The sequence below is a fragment of the Ceratotherium simum genome, chromosome 14 (assembly GCF_057802395.1).
Source record: "Ceratotherium simum simum isolate JZ-2026a chromosome 14, ASM5780239v1, whole genome shotgun sequence".
Lineage (NCBI taxonomy): Eukaryota > Metazoa > Chordata > Mammalia > Perissodactyla > Rhinocerotidae > Ceratotherium > Ceratotherium simum.
Window position 1 is genome coordinate 62,316,254 of NC_141913.1, and position 13,193 is coordinate 62,329,446.

A 13,193-nucleotide genomic window follows, 5' to 3' on the forward strand; every position below is an offset into this window, starting at 1 on the left:
TGGTTTAAAATGGATTTACTCGTGTCTCTTGGAGAACAGTTGTGCACATGAATGCTATTCATGATATTTTTACACAAGGAATCACTTTGAAATGAAAGCAAGTTGAGAGACATATCGATATAAACATTTTTAAATCAACATCAACTCTATTCATATTCATTTATACAGTAATACACTCTTATCTGATTATTCTGATGATTTCTATTCATGGCTTGTTTGTTCAGGTGGCTAAACCCTACACGTGAAAAGAAGGAACGAATTTGGCTTCCCAACGACGTCGTCCTTCTTACGTGTCTTCTTCAGAGTAGTTCTAGCTTCACCTGACACATGTGATGATGGTCTTTAGACCCATAATCTTCCTTTCACTCTTCAACCCGCCAGTGGACACTTTCAATGCTTGAATTTTGAAAGGGTTGCTTATGTCTTCTGTCACCATATACAGCCTCTGATTGCCGAGCAGTTGTTTTTGAAAAGTCCGCAGTAACAGTTGTGTCTTTCTGCTATTATTGTTGATGTTGCTTTAAATAACTTCTTGAATTTTGCCTCCAGTTGGCTTCAGGCAAATTTAATAATTCTCATTCAAATGCAGGCACACATATCCACAGTCTTCCTTCCTGAAATGCTGCAGTGTGGTCAACTTCAAACATCGCGATAACCCACCACCAACATCACGCCAACAGACCCAGTGACGGCAGAGCTTCCCTGCTACTGAAGAGCCATCATTTCAGTAGTACTTTCTTTTTCTTGACTTTCTTTTTTCTCTTTCCAAAGAGCAGAATCCCCTCTTAGACGTCCCTTTTACACAGCAGAGTACAATACAAGCACCAACGCCCTTCTTGGATTCTGAAGACATTATCTGTGCTAGATCATTTTATCTGTTATCCTGATTTAGTAAGGGCTTTGAGCCATGCGTTAAATAATCTTGAAAGCAATAACTCTAGTAGATAAGCAGGGACTGTGGTTTTCAAACATTATTTCCTTAGATAATGAATATTAAAGGCAGGATAGAAAAGACTGTGGATTATCTACCCCAGCTGTTCCATTCTAAAATGGAAAATAAATTAGTGACTATAATGAATTCTCACTTTACAAGTAAAAAGACACAGAGGTTTGGATGATGTGTGCATCTGTTTTTTGCAGTCAGAGAATGGATGGTGGCATATGAACTGCACAACTACATGGATAGTTATTTTATGTGTCAAAATACTCATTTAGTTATGAATCAAGATACTATTGATATAAATATACAGCCTTACACCTTGCTCAGTTAACTAAACACCACTCAACAAACTAAATTGATGATGGCGAGATAAAAGAAGCAATCATTTCCATCTAAAAAGCAAGAATAACAGCAACTGAAAAGTTCTTGACCCCCCAAGACACCAATGACAATAAAGTGACTTTTGTAAAGTGTGCTTTGGAGAAGCTGTGGGGATACCAACTCTGTGCGCAGATGCACTGTGGGAGATTGACAACATTTACAAGTGATGCATAGCAGCCCGATTTCTTAGAAAACCACTTAACAAGATGTTTCGGCAAATTCTAGTAGAGTGGTCCAGCAATATAAATAGCAAATATTGTGAACCCTAATTTTTTAGTACTTGACTATTATAAAGACTTTATCAAATATGCAATTGAAATTTCTTAGAATTATGCATTATTTGTCCCTGAAAATGGAAGGAAACATTGCATTGCATCAGGAGAACACGTGGGGTCCGTGAGCATGTTTCAGACCATATGTTGGTGTTTCCTGCTCGAAGCACAGCTGCTGGGTGACTTTTCAGTTGGTTTGACTAACTCGTGATAGCCCATTCTGATCCGCCCCTCCATGTTCACAATATTTGATAGAAAAGAACACTTTGACCCAGACACTTAAGCCTGGGAATGATATTTCTTTCTCTCTTTCAGTCTTTCAGCAAATATTTCCTGAATGTTGTCAAGGTGCTGGGATGTGGTGTGAGCACCAGAGGGTCCTCCTATAACAATAGGGGTGAAGGGCCTTACACTAAGAATTGCACAGATAAACTGTTAAACAGGCTGTGGAGGAAAACCACAAGGTGTTAGGAAGACTCACAGCACTGAGCCTTCTCCCTACTGAGTGTCGAGGGCGCTCTTTATGGAAGCCATCCCTCAGCAGTAACATGAGATGTATCTAGTGAAGGAGGGATTGACGAGGAGGACCAGGGCGGGCTGAAAACTCTGAAGAAGAAATGAAGACGGCCTGTCGAGGGATGTGAAGAAGGCCAGCATGGAACGCCAAGGAATTCCAAGAGGGAGGGGCAGGCGGGGGAGCAGCTGGAAAGGGAGGGAGAAGCCAACTGTGCAAAAGCCTGGAGGGCCTGCTGAGGGTTTGTACCTTCATTCTAAGTGTAACACAAATCCAGGGATATGCATGAAGCAGAGAAATGATGTCAGTAGATTTGCATCAAAAAATAAAAAATCATTCTGAGTGAATGTGAAAGAAGGGAAGGGAGAGCTGTTGTGAAAAACCCAAGGATGTTTGCATAGCAGTGTAGGAGAGAGATGAGAGCAGAGGGAGTGAAGAGATGTGACGGATTTAGAATAAAAGGACATCAGGACTGACTGTATTTGATCAGACAGGCAGACAGATACAAAAGGAAAAAAGTGGACTGAAGTGAAAACAGCCGCCCATGTCCCGGACACACCCCTTCTCCCATGCCACGGTAAGAGAGAAATGTAGCAAAAACAAATAGAACATCAATAACCGCTCCTGCACCAGAATCAGCCTAGTGCCGAGCTCCACTGTCTGGCTTAGTCTTATTGTTAAGTGAGGTGTGCACACAGCCGCTCTGCTATATGACTGGGACCCACCACACCTCACGTGCCCTTTCCTACACTGCACTGTCTTCTCTCCCCAAAGAAGCCCGCACCAGAAGAAGAATGCTTATCTCTTATGATTTTATGTCCTCCTAAGAGCCAATAAAAAATGTGAGAATCTAATTACCCCTGAATGCACTACTCTAACTTATTTAGGGAGAAAAAATGAATAAATCAGAACATTCTTTGGACTGAGTCATGTTGATAAGTACAGTAATTCTTGATTTATGATACACTTGGAGCCAAGGCATACTTATTATTTGAAGATAAACAATAATACAACTCTCCTTTTATATTCTAAGAGAAAGCAAAAGACAAGCAACGGTAATGTACTAGGAAAATTTCCGTAAATATGTTGATATCTCACCTACCTTTTTAATCCAAATATTGAAGTCTACATAAACACAAATAGAGTTTTACAAAGATTTTCATATGGGAACAATTTAATACGTTTCTAATATAGCCAGATAAATTCATCCCTTCTGAATGCCCTGCAAGTTATTTGTGCCTCTCCAAATACTCTACGACTTACTCATTCAGTCATTAAAACAAGTACCGCTGGCCTTCCGTCACTTGCTAGAAACATCCAGTGAATAATTTGTACAACTGTAACTTTGTGCCAATTTGTTTAATGAAGGGTTTTGAGTGATGATTACTTTGTGCTGAGTAACAGGGATATCAAGTTTATTAGAACTTGCTTCCTGCCATTAGGAAATTAACAGTCTAGTCTGTGTCTTATTTTATTACTTTATTTGAATATTCTATGACAAATTGGAGGTACATATGTTGAATAGACATTCACTTTTCAGGTCACGGAGAACTTAACAAGAAAACCAATTAAGACCCAAGTTTAGCTTGCAGACATATCTAGCACCCAAGAGTTGTTAAAGACCCAACACCACGAAATTGGGTCTTGAGCAATGTAGAGAAAGAAATAGGGATGCCGGAGAGTTAAGAAAAGAAGTGTGTGCTTACTATTCCTTTTACCCACATGGCTGTTGTTATTAATACTAATACTTGAATTTTCAGCTCTTTATCTCTGGTATTGGTGACAACACTGGCCCTTTCTTTAGGAAACTCTAAATTGCTCTGGGAGAAAATTTAGCAAAATGGAATATAATATAAGAGAGAAAATGAATGACCAATTTAAAGTTATGTCCTAGAGAGGATAAAATCATGGAGCTAAGCAATTGATACTGCACTTCTGGGATCGGTGAGTTGCAGCTGAGCACAAGTGCCAAGGCCCCCTGTGTTCTTACACCTTAAGTGCATTGTATATTTATGCTTTTTAGCTGGCCTGTAGACTCATTTGAATTTATAGATGTGTGTAGGTTATAGAGGTACATTTCCTTACTCTGTCAGCTGAGAAGCAAGGACACTTCAGTTGCAACGAGCACTCCTAACACCCAGATCTTGGTTTCTAATACCATTGTCCAGGGAAAGAAACCATGGGTCTTCGAGAAATGGATGCTTCTATGACAGAGGCAGGAAGTGTTCAAGATGATCTTGGAGTGTCTTGTTGCCAGAAAACAAGGAAGCGGTCAACACACACACACACACGATGATGCCATATGTCAGAGACACAGGGGCCAACTGAAGAACTTGGAATGGCCAAGCATGGAACAATTTAAGCAAGAAAATAAAGTAGTATTGGATTATAACCCAAAGTATAAAATAAATATACATGAGTGCATACTGATGTAAATAAATGATTGAAAAAGTAACTAAACAGAGGAGAATAGATAAATCTCCTGTGCAGAAGAATTCTAAATAATTTATGTGAACACTCCATTCTCAAGGAGGTGGAGCATAACTGTCTACCTCTTGGTGTGGGCTGTGTATAGTGACTTCCTTCTTCTCAAGAGTTCACTATAGGAAAGAGGAAAAAAGAGTAAGTTTACCATTGAGAAACTTGGAAAAAAGAGGTGATCTAGGGTGACATCATCAGTGATAAGTCATGTGGATGACGTGCACCCTTGACAGGATGTGAGGAGAATGGCAATTCACCTCCGTGGTCCCCACCCCTGAAGCCCACGACCCCAGTCTAATCATGAGAACAGCATCAAACAAATCCCAAGTTAGAGACATTCTGATCAGTTGTCAATGTTGTCAAGGTCATCAAAAGCAAGGAAAGTCTGAGAAACTGTCACGGTCAAGAGAAGCCTAAGGAAACATGACAACTAAATGTCATTAGGTGTCCTGGATGGGATCCTGGGATTGAAAAAGGACAGTAGGGGAAAACTAAGGAATGTGAATAAAGTGTAGACTTTAATAAAAATGTGTCAGTATTGGTTCATTAATTGTGACAAATGTACCATAATAATTAAGATGTCAATAATAGAGAAATTGGTTTAACGTATTGAGAACTCTACTATCTTCACAATTTTTCAGTAAATATAAATCTATTCTAAGATAAAAGTTTATGAAGGAAATAAAAAATGTATCATGGCCATGATTTAAAATACTATAGTAAGAAATGTATTGCAGTATTTATCAAGTGATGTTATGTCTGGGATCTGTTTCAAATCACATCAGGGGTCATGCATGTGATGGTCATAAATGAAACAAGATTAACAGAATGAGTCGTTAAAGCCAGGTGATGGGTCTCCTAAGACTATACTCTCTACTTTTGTGAAAAAATATTAATATAAAAATTCAAAAGCTTGAAAGTAGAAGAGTGATTCACAGAAGAAATATTGTAAACAACTAATAAGTCTATGATAAAATGTTCAACTTTTCATCCATAGCAAAGCTGTGGAAACAATCCATGTTTCCTTTATGAGAGTGAATGATTGAGAAATAAATTACAATAATCTCATATTATTAAATAGTGTCTATTTACTCTATAGGATAAGGTATAAAAGCATATCTAAGCACTGACATGGAAAGATACGTGAGAAAAAAGCCAGCTACAAAACAGTTTTTAAAGTATGATGTGATATTTCTAAATATGTTGAGAATAATACATCAAATAGTTACCAGTCTTTGGGATTGGAATTAGAAGGAATCACACTTAATTCATAAAGCATTTCCTTTTCCATAAAATGAAAGGAATTTCCTACCATAAGAAGAAACAAAACTAAAATCCAAAAGAAAACTTATGTTTTTGAAGTATTTTTAATATGTCTTAAAGTATTATTTATTTTTAGCAAGAAAATAAAGTAGTATTGGATTGTATACTATGTATTCTATTTATGAATAGAAATAAGACATTTGACAAAAATGAAATGTAAGCTCCTATGTGCTTATTTGTTAAACGTCGGGATGCAACTGTGAGCAAAATAGACACAGACCCGAGGCTGATCTTGAGGTTTAGTGGGGGGATAGATATTAATAAAATATTCCCCCAACTGTGATTGGTGAGTTACAGTACCATGAAGGAAAAATACAGGACAGTGAGAGCAGACTACAGAGGAATGTGACCTTCTCTGGGAATAAAAGATTTATGAGATGTGAAAATGGAGGCAAGAGCTGACATTCGGGAAGTAAACTCCGGGCAGTGTTTTTCAAAGTGTGTTCCCTGGACCAGCAGCAGTGGCAGGCTTGCCTGGAACTTGTTAGAGATGAGGACTCTCAGATCTCACCCCCGACTTACGGAATCTGCAACTCAGGGTGGGGCCCAGCATCCTGCGTTGTAATGTCCAGGAGATTCTGAGGATGCCATGGTTTAAGAGCCACTGACTTAGGTGGAGAACCTGGGGAGAGAGGAGACAGCGGTCCAGGTAGCAGGTGCAGGTGATGCTAAAACAGACAGAGGCAAGAACCGGCACCTAGGAAGAATGGAAATAAACCCAGCTCTGCTGAAACACAGAGACAGAAGGACAACATAGAGATGCAGTGAGAAAACTGAGACCGGAGTCTGGGAGGGCTGCATTCTTCAGGGCCCTCAGGCCATGTTAAGGACTGTGGGTTTTATTTTATGAGCAATAGGAAAGCCATGGAAGAGAGGGACAGATGATGTTATTGTTGTTGGTGAGGATGATATTTTTTTTTATTTATTTTATTTTTTCCCCCCAAAGCCCCAGCAGATAGTTGTATGTCATAGCTGCACATCCTTCTAGTTGCGGCACGTGGGACTCGGCCCCAGGATGGACGGAGAAGTGGTGCCTCGATGCGCACCCGGGATCCGAACCCGGGCCGCCAGCATTGCAGCGCGCGCACTTAACCACCAAGCCACAGGGCCGGCCCGAGGATGATATTTTAAAGAATGAATAGAACAGATATTATTAATTACTTCCTTCAGAAATATTGTTTTCAAAATCCTGGTATTCTTATGGTTTTTTAAATAAGTACTGCTCATTGTATGCACACATAAAAATCTTTAGGATATTTTGGTAGTATCTGTCTACAAATGTGGTCTAAATGACTTGTGACATGGAAATTTTATTGAGCAGACCTCTGCTTCCTGTTTAAGACTCCAAATAAAGAGAGAGGAGATGATCCATTTGATAGGATCCAGCACGGAATCATTCTCTCTTTTTTGATTACCTATTGTGGACTCTGTTTATTTTTAAATGCTGAGCACTAATCTGTCAGACAGAGAATTAAAAAGAAATTTCTCATTAGATTGAAATCAGGCATTTAATTTCATCATGTCTTAGTTTTATAATTACAATGGCAAAATCCTTGTGAAGTACACAAGAAAATAAGCAAACGTTGCTATGCAATTGGACTCAAAAAGGGTATCACATTTTATTCACAGAGGTGTCTTTATGTACACAACTACCCAAAGGAAAATATCAACCTCTCTCCATACTCACTGAAGTGAACTCATTGAATTAGTGAGCGTTTGGGAGGTTTAGTTTCTTATTTTACTACCTCAGGTTATACATAGTCTATTTCTTCCTTGGAGTCCATACCAACTATTTGGGATGGAAAGAAAATCTCCCTTTATTCCTCTGTTTTAACTCACCACCCTACTAAATACAGGGAAGTAAATATTATATGAAAACAACAAATAATTCAAATTTTTGCAATAATGCAATATTATGTATCCCCAATTGATAGACACTTTGCATAAGATATTATTTTTTAATTTAATGTTGAAATACAAATAATTTTTGAAATGAAAGTCTGTTAGTTACAAACATGCACCCTTCACATCTTACATGTGTACATCCTAAGCCTTCTGAGGAATTTCTTTTTTTTTTCCGTTTTGTGAGGAAGATCAGCCCTGAGCTAACATCCATGCCAAACCTCTTCTTTTTGCTGAGGAAGACTGGCCCTGAGCTAACATCTATTGCCAATCCTCCTCCTTTTTTTCCCCCTTTTTCTCCCCAAAGCCCCAGTAGATAGTTATATGTCATAGCTGGACATCCTTCTAGTTGCTGTATATATGTGGGACGCGGCCTCAGCATGGCCGGACAAGTGGTGCATCAGTGGGCGCCCGGGATCGGAACCTGGGCCGCCAGTAGCGGAGCACTCGCACTTAACTGCTAATCCATGGGGCCCGCCCCTCTGAGGAATTTCTGACCTCACTCCTCTTACTCAGCCAGTTGCAGAAAAGAGGAGGCACAGAGCTGAGCCAGAGGTCCACGTGCTTTACAAATTCCTACATAGTTTGAAACTCAGTGAAAGAAAGTAGAATTTGTCAATTACAATACAACCCAAATATCTCTCGTATTATTCATTATAACATATTAAAAAATTTTTTTAAAAACCAGAAAAAAGAGTAGCACAGTCAGAAGAGCAGAGGTCTATTTGAAAAGTCTCAAGAAAGGATGAAAGCCTCCTCTTGCCAAGAGGTGGTTTCAGAGCTTCGTTCTTGGAGCCTTGTTCTCTCTGTGTCCTCGTACCGAGTGAGGGGGAGAGAGATTGAGAGAGAGAGAGAGAGAGAGAGAGAGAGAGAGAGAGACAAAAGATCTTCTTCTTATTGTAAAGCCATCAGTCCTATTAGATCAGTGTCCCACCCTTACGACCTCATTTAATCTTGAAAGCCTTATCTCCAAACACAGTCATGTTGGGGGTTAGAGCTTCAACATATGAATTTGGGGAGGACAATCCAGTCAACAGCAGTCCTGTGACCTCTAATAAGTTAATGAGACTGATCCTTTAGAAGATGGAATGGTCAGGTCAGAGCAGGCCTTGACCTGCTTGCTCCAGAGTATCCGGAAGATGAAATAAGAAACAAAGCATGAAAGTGCACCGGGAACTGTGACACTAGACAAATAATAGACCTCCTGCTGCCCTGTCATATTGGTTTTAGCAATGACAGAGAATGAGGCAAAGAAAAGTAATCAAATCTTCCAATCTCTTATGGTCTCCATTGACCCCGGGATACAATTACCTAATTTCCTGTGAGGCATTGAACTAAAAATTTGGTTTTAAGTGCTTTATTTTCTTGCAAATGGGCATTTAGCTTTATTCTTTCTTCAATCAAGACCCAACCCACTGAACTTGAAATTTCTATAAAGTTTTAGGATCTGTCAACATAATAACAAACACTTAAAAATATCACATTCTCAGGATCACAGTTATGGCAAAATCTGTATGTGTGTGTGAGAGACAGGGTTTATTCACTTGTATGAAAGGAACAAGAAGGAAACCCAAAATATACAAAATAGTGATTATAGAGAAATTCAGGACAAAATAGGTAACATGTTTCTCCATGTTTCAGCTCAGTCTCTCTAAATCTGAGACATACATGGAAGCCAAAATTCTCTCTTACTGAAATTTATTAAGTGACCACAAAAGCAGTTCTACCCAGGAACCAGGAATATGAATTCCAGAATACAGATCTAAGGAGACTTAGCTATCTGCCCAGAAAAGCTCACAACACAGATAAATACGCAGAGGGCCCATTGAGTATGTTGGCTTTAGAGCTGAGTCTCCACTCAGGACCAAATGTTTTAGCCTATGAATTGCACCATTGATGTAACTGGTCACATCATAGATCAAATGATATTTTTGCTTCTCCTCAACAGGATCAATTCACAGTTAAAAGAGTGATGTTAACTTTTTCTACCAAGGGGTATTTGGTATTTATATTACAAGAGATACTTTACTCACCTATGAGTTTATTTCTTTATTCCCAAGTATTCATTAAGTGTCTATTATGTGAAGGGCACTCTACTTATTATATTATTGAATATAGACATTAATTACACACTGTCAATTTCCTCCATAAATTAAGAACCTAATGGGAAGAAAATACTCACACAACTTATGTACTCCAAGGGAGATGAATACAGGAAAAGAGGAATTTACATGAATGAAAGAAGGGGCCAGGAGGAGGAAGATACATTATTTAAACACAATCTGAAGGCTAATAAATATTTGTATTTTATAAATATAAAATGAACACTTTTTATATTGTAGCAGAAATAAAACTTGTGACTATTTACATCGCTAAATTTAATGGATCGACCATTATCTTATGTTTTGTGCACATCAGCTCTGGCATAAAATGGATTTGTGGACCCATTACTGGGCTCCATCCAAAATATTATGTTTGCAACTTTTCAATTTCTCTCCTTTTATGAGAGCCTCTCTTGAATTAATATGATATCAGGAATTTCAATAGGATGCAAAATAATGTCGGAGGTAACACTCATTCTTAAAGAAGTGCTCCATGGAATTGAATCACGTGGAATATTAGTATAACGTTTGGTAACTTGGGCAGCACAGTGGAGCAGTCAGAGTGATTTCAAACATTTTCCATGGGATTTTTAATTCTCTGTTAATACTTAAATACAACTTCATGACCAGCAATGCTTAATAGTCTCCCTTCTCTTTAATTTAATAGCTCTCTAAGGGACTGAACAAGCTTTTGAAACTATATTAGATGAGCCGCATTTCTGCTCTAGATTAAACACAAGTGATTAAAGTTGAGCTGTTTCCCCCAGGGTATATAAGTAATTTTACAAGTGTGTTATTCAAAATAAGTAGCTGTGGAGCCGGCCCCGTGGCTTAGCGGGTAAGTGCGCACGCTCCACTACTGGCGGCCCGGTTCGGGTCCTGGGCGCGCACCGAGGCACCGCTTGTCCGGCCATGCTGAGGCCACGGCCCACATACAGCAACTAGAAGGATGTGCAGCTATGACATACAACTATCTACTGGGGCTTTGGAGAGGAAAAAAAGGAGGAGGATTGGCAATAGATGTTAGCTCAGAGCCAGTCTTCCTCAGCAAAAAGAGGAGGATTAGCATGGATGTTAGCTCAGGGCTGATCCTCCTCACACACACACACACACACACAAATAATAAAATACGTAGCTGTGTTTGTACTTCAGTTCCTGAATATGACCCGCTCCTCTTTTGGAGGCCATCCCAACAGTGGGGCTGCCCAATTCAATGAGAATGGTGGTATAATATATTGTAATAACACAAATAAAATTAATTTCAAACTTAATATTAGTATCACTTGAATTATTAGAGTAAAATAAGATTTAGCTTGAAGGATTCTTGGGCAATGTAACAGAACGTACGGATCTGGTTCACTGGACTGTTCGCATGTGTGCCAGCATAGGCCAATAGAAGCTGACTTAGCTTTAAGAATATGAGTGGACAAGTTTCCCTAAGGACAAGAAATAGATTGTTTTGCTCATGTGTGTAATCTTAGCACCCATACCAGCATCCGGCACATGGCGAGCACTCAGTGGAATGAATGAATGAATGAATGAATTGATGGAAAGATAAAATATTAAAAGGATGAAGATAATCCCACAGCCAGTGGAGTTTTTATTGCCTGAGTGTAAGGTGTCATAATCCTTACGTAGGAAATCCCTTCTTGGTATCTGAGGCACAGATGACTTTATGAACAGAACTGAGGTAGGCAGGATTCTGAGATGGCCCCCGAGATAACTAATCTCTGGTGGGAATGCCCAGGGTGATCCTGGCCTTGAGGGTGGTGGGACCTCTGAAGGTGACAGGTTAGTCACTCTGTGATCACATCACCTCATATAAGACTGTCATTACAGGCTGGAGTGAGAGTCTCCTGTTGGCCTTGAGAAACAAACAGCCAGGTGTGACCAGCTGTGGAGGACCCTCGTGGCAAGCCCCCGGGGTGGCGTCCAGACACATCCCTGCCCATAGCTAGCAAGAAAACGGACGCTCAGTCCTACAGCCCCGAGGACACGAATGACACGCACTCTGCCCACACCAGTGTGAGGGTACCGTGCCTCAGATGAGGTGGACGTCGTGGTCTACACCTTGATTTCAGCCTGGCCAGACCCCGAGGAGGGCCCAGCTAACTCACAGCTAGACCCCTGGCCCAGGGAGGCTGTGAGCTAATACCCGTGTGTTGCCATAAGCCACTAAATCTGAGGCAATTTGTTAAGCAGCAACAGAAAATGAATACAAGTATCTGAATACGTTAAACTTAAGAAGATACGTTTCTTATGAAATACAACTGAGGCAGAGACAATGTTGCGTATTTGCCACATCAGCTCCTCCTGGGGTGACAGGAGGACCCCATTCCTAGCAATGGGAGTGAGCTCCGGCCAGTGGACAGGAAGGCCGTACCCCTAAAAATGTCCCTACAGATCCTCTTCTGTGCTGCCTACGGAAGCCAGGCAATTCTGAGGGTGTAGCTCCACGACGAGAAGATCCGGGTCCCTGAGTCACCGTTTGGAATAGTATCACTGAACAGAGCCCCCGAGATGCACCTGACTGTTCTGTGAATGGAACAAAAGCTTCTGTTGTGTTAGGTCACTGGACTGTGGGGGTTTGTTTGTTACCACAGTGCAGGCTTATTCACATTGTCTTCTTAACAATTGTTAACTTAATATTCACTCATATATCGAATATATAGTATATATAAGTTAATAAACAATTATTAATTTCACTGCAATGTAACATAGGTACTTGCTGGAATTCTGCAAAAGAAAAAGAAAAGAACATTCAAGAATCATCAGAGCAAAATTCACAAATAAAAGTGATATTTGGTAGGAAAAACAAATTCTTTATTGTGTTAAAATAAAATTGAACCCAGGGGGAGCAATTTGACGCAGAAGTGTGGAGAGGTGATTTTCTTACAGCAAATTGGCAAAATCTTGTTCAAAACCTTTCTGAGTGATTTGTTCCAATAGCTTCCTTGCCCTGAAAAACTGTCTGGATTCAAGTTATTACCATCAAAGAAGGTGACCAGAAAAACTCTAGAAATACTTTAGATCACTATTTAGAAGTTCTTCCAAACTTCTAACATTGAGTCATTTTATTTTTGGCTTTGAAAAATTTAATTAATAATTATTTTTGAAATATACTAAAAAACATATCTGGTAAAAAGACTGAGGCTGGTCTGATGGTAAATTATTCCAAAGATGCAAAAACTTTACCTGACTTTTATATGCTGTCAAACCTATCTTCACGTATTAGTCTCTCAAAAGAGGCATAGCTGATTATTGATGCTTTAGGATGT